Source organism: Portunus trituberculatus, chromosome 39 (assembly GCF_017591435.1).
Source record: "Portunus trituberculatus isolate SZX2019 chromosome 39, ASM1759143v1, whole genome shotgun sequence".
In the NCBI taxonomy this organism is placed as follows: Eukaryota; Metazoa; Arthropoda; class Malacostraca; order Decapoda; family Portunidae; genus Portunus; species Portunus trituberculatus.
Window position 1 is genome coordinate 215,001 of NC_059293.1, and position 12,500 is coordinate 227,500.

A 12,500-nucleotide genomic window follows, 5' to 3' on the forward strand; every position below is an offset into this window, starting at 1 on the left:
CTGTCCAACAAAAAATGAGGCGAAACTGAGCAGGTTAGAGGAAATAATAATAATAATGATGACAATAATGAAAATGATGACACGCACACTCATACCACCACGCCCTTTTGAATTAGCGCTACACACACGCACTCACACACACACACACACACACACACACACACACACACACACACACACACACACACACACACACACACTATATAGAGAGATTCGGTGTTAGTAGTGTCTATGTATGTGTGTTGTTTATTTATTCATTTATTTATCTATTCATTCATTTATTGGATTTTGTGATTAAATGTGCCGTTAAGTACTAATACATTTCTTTTTAATCTTCAGTGATAACATACATACATACATACATAAGGAGAAGACACCTACATACAATACATATATATTATAATCCTTTCAGTACTAAGACGCATTTTTACCATGACTTTTGAGTATAATTATAATATTTTATTAATATTGGGAAGTGTCTATGCAGGCCAGAAGATTAATGGCAAGAGTCTTCACTTTAATTCCACGTAAAAATCACCCAAATAATAAGTAGAATAGATATGAAAAACGAGTCGTGGTACTGAAGAGGTTAAAAAAAAAAAAAAACGACGAGGAGTGAAAAAGGTAAGCATTTATTCCTAAGGACCGTATTTAAAAACGCTTTGCTCTCCCCTTACGACAAAATTCAAATGACAGAAACAATTAGCCAGGTTCTCAAATGCGTCTCTCCATCTAATCAAGTAGAAAGGGTTAATTCGTCACTAGTAGTTTAAATACACCCTTTCAAATCTGTATTTCCACCTTCGTATGACTCCACTTCATTTAAGAGGGAGGTATCAAGACATTTGTCCCTATATTTTGGCTAACTCTATCAGACCTGCAAGGGGGCTGGCAACTAAGTGGGAGTTTTCTTTTTTATTTTTGTTGCCCTTGGCCGACTTTCCCCCTCTTACATATTAAAAAAAAAAAAAAATCCGTATCATCACACCGCCACTATTTTCAAAGGACACAGAGATAATTCGTCTGTTTCCCAAGAGTGTTTCTCCTTGTAATGTAGAAAACTCGTTAATTTGTCACTAGAACCTTAAACTAGTCCTGACCCTTGATAATACGTATAACTTAACGACAACAGCTTGCAAACGACACAAAAATAATCAGTCTGTTTCCAGATAGTGTTTTTCCTTCTTGTAAATGAAAAAAAAATCTTGTCATTTTGTCACTAGAACCATAAAAAACATCTTTGAAAATACATGTCACTTCACAATAGCTTACAAATATCAAAGAAATAAGTCATTTTGTGCTCGAAGAGAATGTATCTTTTAGAAAACATCCAAAATAACTTATTAATCTGTCAATAACACCATCAATTTATATCGAAAGAGAGTTTACCCTTCAGAAAAGATAAAAAAAAAAAATACCATTAATCTGTCAGAACAATCAATTTGAACGCTAATAGAGTTTACCTTTAAAAAAACATAAAAAAAAAATTCAATCTGTAAATAGAACCAAGAGAGTTTACCTTTTAGAAAACACACACAAACACACACAAAGAAAATCTTGTTAATCTGTCAATACCATAAGAAAAACACACACAAGATCACGTCTCACTTTAAAACAGCTTACGAATAACATAAATAAGCCAATTCATACCCCAAGAAAATTTTAGCCTTTAGAAAACATTAGAAAAAAAAAACTTGTTAACCTGTCAACAGCCCTATAAAGAAAAACACCCTCAAAATCAAGTGAAGTTTCAAGTCGAGCCCTCAGAAAATCACCCAGAGGCGGACAAAGGCGCTACAGAATACCAGCCCGAGCGTTACAAAGGCAGCACTACAAACTGCACAGCGCCACACGGCAACAGGTGCTCCGGAAGGGATACAGAGCCGACAAAAACAAACATTCCCAGTAGTCGAGAATTTCCAAGGCCGTAAAAATAAAAAAAAGAGAGCGGAAACAATTCATAGAGTAATTTTGTTAATGCAGCTCCGCCATGTTTGCAGATATCTAGTAGGTAGTTAACTAATGAGAGAGAGAGAGAGAGAGAGAGAGAGAGAGAGAGAGAGAGAGAGAGAGAGAGAGAGAGACACCTTCCCATGATTCACGTTTCATTTCTCACAATTCAACTTGAGTGAGAATCTTATCCAGTCTCTCTCTCTCTCTCTCTCTCTCTCTCTCTCTCTCTCTCTCTCTCTCTCTCATTATGCTTTTATATTACGACTGCATTTTCTTTTCCTCTCTCTCTCTCTCTCTCTCTCTCTCTCTCTCTCTCTCTCTCTCTCTCTCTCTCTCTCTCTCTCTCTCTCTCCTGTGTTTTATAATTGCTCACTTTCCTTCCCTTCCTGCTTTCCACCTGTTATTTCTTTACATACACGTTTCTTTTTCCTCCTCATTACCTCTCCCTCATCTCCGGTGTTTCCTCTCCCTCTCAAATCCGCCACTTTTTTCCCCTCCTCCCCTCGCCTCTCAATGGCAGGCTTTACACTATTCACTCCTTCCCTGCTTTACGGTCGCCTATTAACAGCTCAACAGTTCCCCCCGCCCCTCTTACCACCTCCCACCCAGATTCCAGGTCCATATTCAGAAACGCTTTGCTCTTTCACCTCAGAAATGACTAGCCTGGTTTTTCAAGTGTGTTTCTCCAATTAATAATGTGGAAATGTTGCCACTCTGCCTCTACACCTGTAAAAACACCTTAAAAATGCTTTGCTCTCTCACCACGACTGTTTTCTAAGGCCTCAGAAATGACTAGCCTGGTTTTTCAAGCGTGTTTCTTCAGTTAATAATGTAGAAATCCTATCTCTCTACCTCTAGAACTGTAAAAACACTTTAAAAACGCTTTCTCTCTCAACACGACTGTTTTCCAAGGCTACAGAGATGATTAGCGGGGATTTCAATAGTGTTTCTCCAGTTAATAATGTGGAAATGTCACTTTGCCTTTAGAAACGTAAAGACACCTTAAAAATCTAGTGTTAATTTAAATACAGCCTTTTGAAATTGAGGAGGTGAATCACAGAAGTGTTTGATAATACGAGCCTTAAGGCGAGAAGGGATAAGAACATACAAGTAACAAGGAAGATCTCAGGTTTGTTTGAAGGATAGAGCGAGATTAAGAAGTACAAGGATCAAAAGGAAAGGAAGATCTGAGGTTTGTTTGTGATGAGACTGAAGAACACAACGGATCAAAACAATAGAAGTAAGAAGCAAGAGATTAGCTTTGTTTGAAGGTGCTGAGGCTGAAAAAAATAAGAGGAATAATAACATACGAGTAAGATGACCCAAGATTTTTACTGAAGAAGCTGCAACAACAATATTACTACTCCCATTATCACCACCACCACCACTACTACTGTACTGCTACTACTACTACTACTATTACTACTACTACTACTACTACTACTACTACTACTGCTACTACTACTACTACTACTACTACTACTACTACTACTACTACTACTACCACCACCACCACTATTACTACTACCACTATTATTATTACTACTACTACTACTACTACTACTACCACTACCACCACCACCAGCAATACTACTATTACTCCTACTACTACTACTAGCACTATTACTCCTACTACTACTTCCACTCCTGCTGCTGCTACTCCTCCTCCTCCTCCTCCTCCTCCTCCTCCTCCTCCTCCTCCTACTACTACTACTACTACTACTACTACTACTACCATCACCACCACCACTACTACTACACCTCGTCCCACTACCTGTATTACGCCCACCTCAGCAACATTAAGCCACGAAGCAGCTTCCATTAGGGCGGGTGTTGTGTGTTGTCTCCGTCAATCTATTCTTTCCCCCTCTCAGGTGCTGACGCTGCCCAGGCTCTCCTCTGTCCTTGTAAGGAGTGCACCTCTCGTGGCAGGGCCGGGGGTAATCGGGGGGAGCACTCCACTCAACTCCACTCACACACCTTCCTCAACAGGGTGGAGTCAAAGGCTTAAGTTAACCACTCATCAACTCTTCTCGTTTCTACAGTTGCTGCTTTTTAATCTTTCCAATACCATGACGTGTTTCCTTATTCATTCTGCTTACTATTTGATGATTTTATACAGCTTCAGAAACTCCTATGGAGGATTGAAACAGTGAAGACTCTAGCCATTAATCTTCTGCTCCTCTCGTTCCTACAGTTGTTGCTTTTAACGTCTTCAGCATCATGACTCGTTTCCATATTCATTCTGCTTACTATCTGGTGACTTTATACAGCTTCAGAAATAGTGAAGACTGTGGGCATTAATCTTCTGACCTCCATAGACTCTTCCTATAGTAAATAATATGGTCTAACCGTACACAGATCTCTAAAAATGTGTTCCAGTATTGAATGGGTTAAGAGAGAGGATATAGGCCTTAATAAGCAGGATATAGAGGCTAAGAGGCAGGAAATAGAGTTAAGAGGTGGGAATTTGAGAAGCGTTGATCGGGAGGCAGATAAGAAAGAAGAGGGAACGGAAGAGGCATATAGAAATTAACCCCTTTAGTAGCATGACGCCTTTCCAAATTCATTCTACTTACTATCTGGTGATTTTATACAACTTCAGAAATTCATGTGGGGGATTCAAATAGTGAAGACTGTGGCCATTAATCTTCTGACCTCCATAGACTCTTCCTAATGTCAATAAAAATGGTCTAATCGTACACTAATCTCAAGGTATAAAATGTGTCCCAGTATTGAATGGGTTACTTCGCTGTTTGGTTTATCACTGTACTTGGTTTCCTTGTATGCTTGCTCGTATGTCTCCATCTTATCTATTACTGTTCATTTCCTCCTCTCTTCAAACTCTATTCAGTCTCTCTTGCCTCTACAGTTGCTGGTCTTAACTCGATTACTGTTTGCTCTATTACTGTACTTGGTTTCCTTGTATATTTACTCTTTACCTTGCCTCTATTACCACTCATCTCCTCTCTTCTTACGCTATTCAGTCTCTTCTGTTTCTACAATTGCTAGTCTTCAGTCGCTGTCTTCTTTATTACTCTCCGTGGTTTCGTTGCTTGTTTACTCGTATGTCTCTATTCTTTTTTTAACTTTTATTCTTCTTGCATCGTTTCTACCGTCGTTGCTGTCCTGGACCTAACAACTGTATTCTTTGTGACTTCTATGGCGTCGTTGATTACTTATCTCAATGCTCCCTGTATTGATACTAACTCTCTTCTTTAGCTGACATCTTTCTGTTCTTTGTCTACTGTTGCTGCTCTTCTGAACTTGCTAACTGTGCGCCTTGTTAATTCCTTTCAGTTCGCTGCTCAAAGCTTTACACTTTCACTCTCTCCTGTCTATCTTACCACTTAACTGCCTTCAATCTCTTACGTTTTCTTTGCGATTGTTACCATGGCCACTGTTAATTGTATGCTTCATTACTCCTCGCGGCTTCACTGCTCAAAACTTCCTACTTACTCTCATCTCAGTCTTTCCTGTCTTACTTCTCATCAACTCCTCACCTTTAACTGTCTGCCTTCAGTCTCCCGTGTTACTACCGTTACTTTCATGACCACTGTTCCTCTCTTCTTGCTAACTGTACGCCTCATGACTCCCCGAGCTCCTCCACTGCTTCAAACTTACTACCTACTCTCGCCTCTAGTCTGAATATCTTAGCAGAATATTCAGAAGACTTTTTTTTTCTTCATAACATTTCTTTTTTTTTTTTTTTTTTTGAGTCCTTAAATATTGTTGTTTTTGTGGTGAGAAAGGGGGAAGTGGTAACAGAGCTGGAATTTATTTATTTATTTATTATTTTTAGAATGTTTATCCTGTTTCCTGTCACACACACACACACACACACACACACACACACACACACACACACACACACACACACACACACACACACTTATCATTACTCTTCTTCCTTCTCCTCCTACTACTACTACTATTATATATCACAACTACTGGAACTTCTACGTAAAACATCCCCCACAACCACCACTACCATTGCTGCTGCTACTACTACTACTACTACTACTACAACAACTACTACTATTACTACAATTACTACTACAACAAATACCACTACAACTCCTTCTATTACTATTACTACAACAACAACTACTACTACTACTACTACTATTATCACATCTACGAGAGCGACAACTACAACTCCTACAACTCTCTCTCTCTCTCTCCATAAAAAAAGAGAGAAAAAATCGAACACAAAATTAAAAAAAGTTGGAATGTTATCTGGCAGACTCACACTTTTCCCTCAGGACAATTTATGCAGAAAAACGTCCGCACATTTTTCTTTGCTCGGTGGGATAGATAAGTCAGCCATCGCGAGGCGGGGAGAGCGGGAGAGGAGGGGCGGGAAGACCAGGAAAAGGGAGAGAGAGGTGTGATGGGAAAGGGAGGAGCGGTTTGGAGGAGAAGCGAAAAGTGAGCCAGGAAAGGAAAGCGAGAGAGGGGGAGTGTTAAGAGAACATGTGGAATCGAGGAGCTGGAGCGGTCATGGTACAAAGGGGAGGTCATGAGGTCAGGAGAGAAAGAGCCATGGTACAGTAAGGGTCATTCAGGACGCTCACGGTACTGTCAAGGTCAAGATCAGTGAAGACACGGTACAGTTTAAGTTGGTCAAATAGGTTACATAAGGTCGGGGATAAAGGAAGGACACGGTGCAGTTAACCCCTTCTGTACTGGGACGCATTTTTACCTTGAGTTTGAGGGTGACTAGGCAGTTTTATTGACATTAGAAAGGGTCTATGGAGATCAAAAGATTAATGACTACAGTCTTCGCTATTTTAGTCCCCACATAAGTTTCTTAAGCTATATAAAATCACCATATAGTAACCAGAAGGAATATGCAAACGCGTCCTGGTACTGAAGTGGGTTAAAATTAGCTAAGAGTTGTGGGAATATATATATATATATATATATATATATATATATATATATATATATATATATATATATATATATATATATATATAAAACATTGCGTCATATTAAAAAACGCTTTCCTCTCTCACCGCGACCATTTTCAAAGATCCTAGAGACAAACAGCCGAGTTCTAAAGAGTATTTTTCCTGTTGATAATGCAGAAAACTTTGTTAATATATCACTAGCATTACAGAAACATCCTTAAAAACTCGTGCCACTTCAACTTGAGCCCTTTGACAATAGTGAAGGTGTTGTGAGACGCGGAAGTGTTTCAGAGTAAGAGCCTTTTTTGTATACACGTGTAACTGTATCGTGTTTCTCAATGTCTGTTACTCGTGAGACAAATACGTACTTAAGATTTCAATATATAAATGTTAATGTGACGTTTGATGTAAGAGAGAGAAGTGTTTGATTTCTTGTAACAGAGAAGCATTTGATTTTACTAGTGTTAAGGTTTTGTCTGTTACTCGTAAGACAAATACATAGTGAAGGTTTTAATAGAGAGAAGTTCATGTGACGTTTGATGTAAAAGAGAAGAAGTATTTGAGTTTTCTAAAGTAACAGAGAAACATTTAATTCTCTAGAGTTTAATTTTTTGTAGCTTGTTGTTTATAATGAAGCTTTACTTATTAACTTTGATTCAGATATTTCATTTCTTATTTCACTGTTCTCTAAGAAGTTCGACCAGAAGACTTTTCTTTTTTCTATTACAAATTCGCTTTTACCTTCATCAATTTGGAGTTTCATTTACTTAATAGGTTCTTAACATTTTTTTCCCTTTCTTTTACCATAATCCTCCACAACAGTATTGCATTTAGGAGTAAACAACGTAATTAACTGTTTATAACACACGTACAACATTACTCAAGGCAGCGAGAGAGAAGACAGTGACCCTTGAGAGGCGCCTCGTCATCCTCATTAACATCAACACAACCACGACCACCATCATCATCACCATCATCACCACAAATATCTCCCATTACTCGTCACCATCATTGCTATCCTTCATCACTTCTCCTTTGCCTGACCATCCAATCCACACCCACCCACCCACCCACCTACCCACACACACACACACACACACACACACCTACAGCCATACCACACCCTCCCTCTTTCTCCACTCACTCGGCCTCGTCATGCCAAGTCTGTGTTTCAACAAGTCACTACTTACTCGTCACACCTTTCCTTCCTCAATCTTTTCCTTCACCCTCCTGACCTCGCCTCCTTACCCCGGCCTGAACTTTGCCTCTGCCTTCCGCCTTTGGCCCGCATTCAGAAGTGCTCTTTCACGGTCACCACCACTATTTTCAAAAGCCGCAGAGATGATTAACCAGGTTCTCAAGAGCGTTTCTCCTGTTAATAAGGTACAAATCCTGTTAATCTGTCACTGGAACCATGAAAACGCCATTCAAAACCAGTGTAACTTCAACTAAAGCCTTTTGAATGTAGTGGAGGTGCGACGCAGAGGGGTTTCAGAATATGGGGTTACTTCCCTCCATGTTAACCTCTTCAGTACTGGGATGCATTATTACCACGAGTTTTAGGTATGATTAGACGATTTTATTTACATTAGGAAGGGTTTATGGAGGTCAGAAGATTGTAGCCAGAGTTTTCACTATTGTAATCCCTAACTGTATGAAATCACCAAATAGTAAGTAGAATAAATATGAAAACGTGACATGTCACTGAAGAGGTTAAAGTCGCATGTCACATAGGGAAGGGACCTCGCTGGTACTGGCAAGAGGGCACTGAGGACATAGGTTGAGTGAAGGTGTAGCCGTGAAAACCTTGATAAATAGTCATATTGATTAATGGAGCAAGGAAAAGGCATTTACAGGGCAAACAAACAAATAACAAATCTATCTACTTTCTTTCTATTTTATCTATCTACTTACTTACCTGTCTTTATCTATCATTTAATCTAGTTGTCTATAGTCTTCGTTTAAACACGTGACACATCCCCTCGTTAGTTAGTTCATAGCCACTGGTAACACAAAAATAGGGTGTTTTTTAACCCATTCAGTACTACGATGCATTTTCTTGTTCAAGTTGCTTACTACCTGGCGATTTCATACAGCATCAGAAACTTATGTGTGGGGGTTGAAATAGTGAAGACTCTTGCCATTAATCTTCTGACAATCATAGACGCTTCCTAATGCAAATAAAATCGTCTCACCATACCCAAATCTCTAGGTAAAGATGTGTCCCAGTACTGAAGAGGTTAAAAGATTGGGCAAGTTTAAGGATGGGCAATATATAGGTGGAAACAAGTGATGGGTGTGTCATACAGGGACTGCCACGTGATGTATGATGGCTTCTCTCTCTCTCTCTCTCTCTCTCTCTCTCTCTCTCTCTCTCTACATTGTGATAAAGCATTTCAGTTGGGCACAAAAAAAAATAAATAATCAAACATTTCTGAGTTGTGTTATACTTCTAAATACTTCTAAAATACTTGAAACTCTCTCTCTCTCTCTCTCTCTCTCTCTCTCTCTCTCTCTCTTTCTGTGTGTGTGTGTGTGTGTGTGTGTGTGTGTGTGTGTGTGTGTGTGTGTGTGTGTGTGTGTGTGTGTGTGTGTGTGTGTGTGTATTTCCAGCCCGTCACGCCTGTCCACACACACACACACACACACACACACACACACACACACACACACACACACACACACACACCTTCCCCTCCATGACCTTTGTGAGAGTCGTGGTGCATCCGGCTGTGTGTTCCTCCGCACGTTCACACGCCGGCCATCGGAGCCTCGTCACCCAACAGCGGAGTACGAGACGCGGCAAGGTCGAAGGGGCGTGACAGGGAAAGGGCAGGCGTGGTCGTAATGTTTCCTTTCGCCTTACACTGCTCGCTTCAGATCCAATTATTTTCTTCATAGATCTATTTACTCTCACTGTGTTTCTCTATATGTCGAAACTAAAGCACTGTATCTTTTTTTTTTTAATTCTCAATATCTTTTTCCACATTCAATGGCCCATATTCTGAAACACTCCTGCGCCTTACCTCCGTTGTTTCAAGAGGCTCTAGGTGATGCTAAGATGGATTTTAAGAGTGTTTGTACGGATTAAATGACAGATTAACAGAAATTCTATACTATTAACAAGAGAAACACACGTGAAAATCCTGCTAATCATCTCTGTGGCCTTTGAAAACAGTCGCGGTGAGGGAGTGAAGTGTTCCTGTATGCGCGCCTATTTTGCAGCGAGTTATTTTCTAAACTAATCACTCTCCTTCGTATCATTCAATATGTTTAAAGTATAGTAATGTTTCCTTCCTTACTCACTTATTCAACTCTTTTCAAACGGTTCCATACAACAATTATTTCTCTGATCATGTAATAAGTCTTCTAACTTTTAACCAGAGCTTGTTATCTTCTTCACCGATCATGTATTTCACTCTCTAACAAACAACATCGTATTAAATCATCAGTTCCATTAATTAACTCCAAACTCTTTTCCGTACTTAGTCTCGTAATCTCAAACACTTCTGCGCTTCACCTCCGCAATTTCAAAAGACTTTATTTGAATTAACACTAGTTTTTAAGGTGTTTTTGCAGTTCTAGAGGCAGATTGACAAGTTTCTACATTATTAACAGGAGAAAACCTCTTGAAAACCCCGCTATTCATCTCTCTGGCCTTGGTGAGAAAGCAAAGCGTTTCTGATTATGGACCTTAGCTTCCCACTCAGTCGTCTGGCAATACATCAGCTCTATCATGCAGACTCTCTCTAAACGCCCAAACTGTTACAATATTCCCCTCTCCACTTGATAATTAGGCGCCCTTTAAGTTATCTCTCCTCAGTTTCTCACGCAAGTCTTCCTCCTCTCTTCACCTTCACATTAGATCCAGTTATCTTCGCCAGTTTCTTACGGTTTCTTTTTTATAGACAAGCTATCTTTACATTCTTCCCTTATTGGTTATTTATATTCGCTTCTCTGGTTACTGATTTGACTCTCCGGCCTAAACTTTTTTTTTCCTCGCCATTCAGTTTCTCCTCCTTCACATCAGATCTAATTATTTTTACACCAATTCCTTCTATTCTCTCTATTCTGAAATACTTATGAGCCTTAACCCCATTATTTTCAGAGCTTTTATTGAAGTGACGCGGATTTTCAAAGGTGTTTCTGTAATTCTCTCTACAGGCCCACATTCTGAAATACATCTGAGCCTCATCTCCATTATTTTCAGAGCTTTTGTTGAAGTGACGAGGATTTTTAAAGGTGTTTCTGTAATTCCAGTGACATGTTAACAGGTTTTCTGCATTATGGACAAGACAAATACTCTTAAGAACTCGGCTAATCGTTTCTGTGGTCTTCGAAAACGGTAGCGGTGAGAGAAGGAAGCGTTTCTGTATATGCTGCAGAAACCACTGTGACCTTCCATCCTTTACTCAGTGTTACTCCTACCACGCCTCTGACATTCTCTACTTTACTCGACCAGTCTCTTACTACACCTCTCATTCTGGCATTTCTTACTTGATTCCATTAGTTTTTCTCTTACCACACCACAGTAATTCTCTTGACCAATCGCTGCTTCTTCTGGTCTCGTTAAGTCCAAAACCATCACAACATTTCCAACTAGCCTCATTGAATCATGTATCTTTCAACATCAGTTCTTCGTAATTCCTCATTGGTCATTCTATTTCTCTTTGTATCGATCGTATAACACCACTCAGGTTCACTCCTACTCTCCAGACACCTCACCTCCATTAGTTTCATTCTATATTCCCTTTCTCTTCCATTTCACGTGGTTTATGTTTGGTCTCTCCCACGAAATACAGTAGGTTGGGGTCCATTGAAGTGCTGGAGGTGTGTTTGACGTACTTGTGATTCAGGGAAGGATATGTCGGTCATGCAGTGGTGAACAATGACGTTATGCATTGAAGAACAAAGGAATTAACACACACACACACACACACACACACACACACACACACACACACACACACACACACACACACCATGCATACTTGAACACACACACACACACACACACACACACACACACACACACACACACACACACACACAGGTGGTCTAAGGATCAGGTCGGCAGCAGCACCACTAACACATCACAGCCCTGAGGCGTCACTGAGGGTCAATACACAAGGGCCAGGCTGGGCGGCTCTGCACGTTCCCTAAGGACACCGCTGACAGATAGACACTGGCCAGCTGGGGCGCGAGGCAGGTGAGGGACGAGGGGAAGAGAGCTGGGGGACTCTCTACATATTGCACTTTACTAATAACTTGAACCAGACTAGACAAAATCAGAAACAAATACATTAAATCCTTCAGTACTATAACGCATTTTCATGTTGATTCTGGTGACTATTTGCTGATTTTGTAAAGCTTCAGAAACACATGTGGGGTATTAAAGTAATGAAGACTCTGGCCATTAATCTTCTGACCTCCATAGACACTTACTAATGTAAATCAAATTGTCTAATCGTACACAAATCTCAAGGAAAAAATGTCACAGTATTGAAGAGGTTAAAAGCACAGCACCATAAATAGTAAAAACCTAACCTGGTATAACAAATGCATAGAGAGAACGATGTTTACAGCACAGAAAAGTGTTAATTCTCAGGTGAAAACAAATGAAGTACAGTT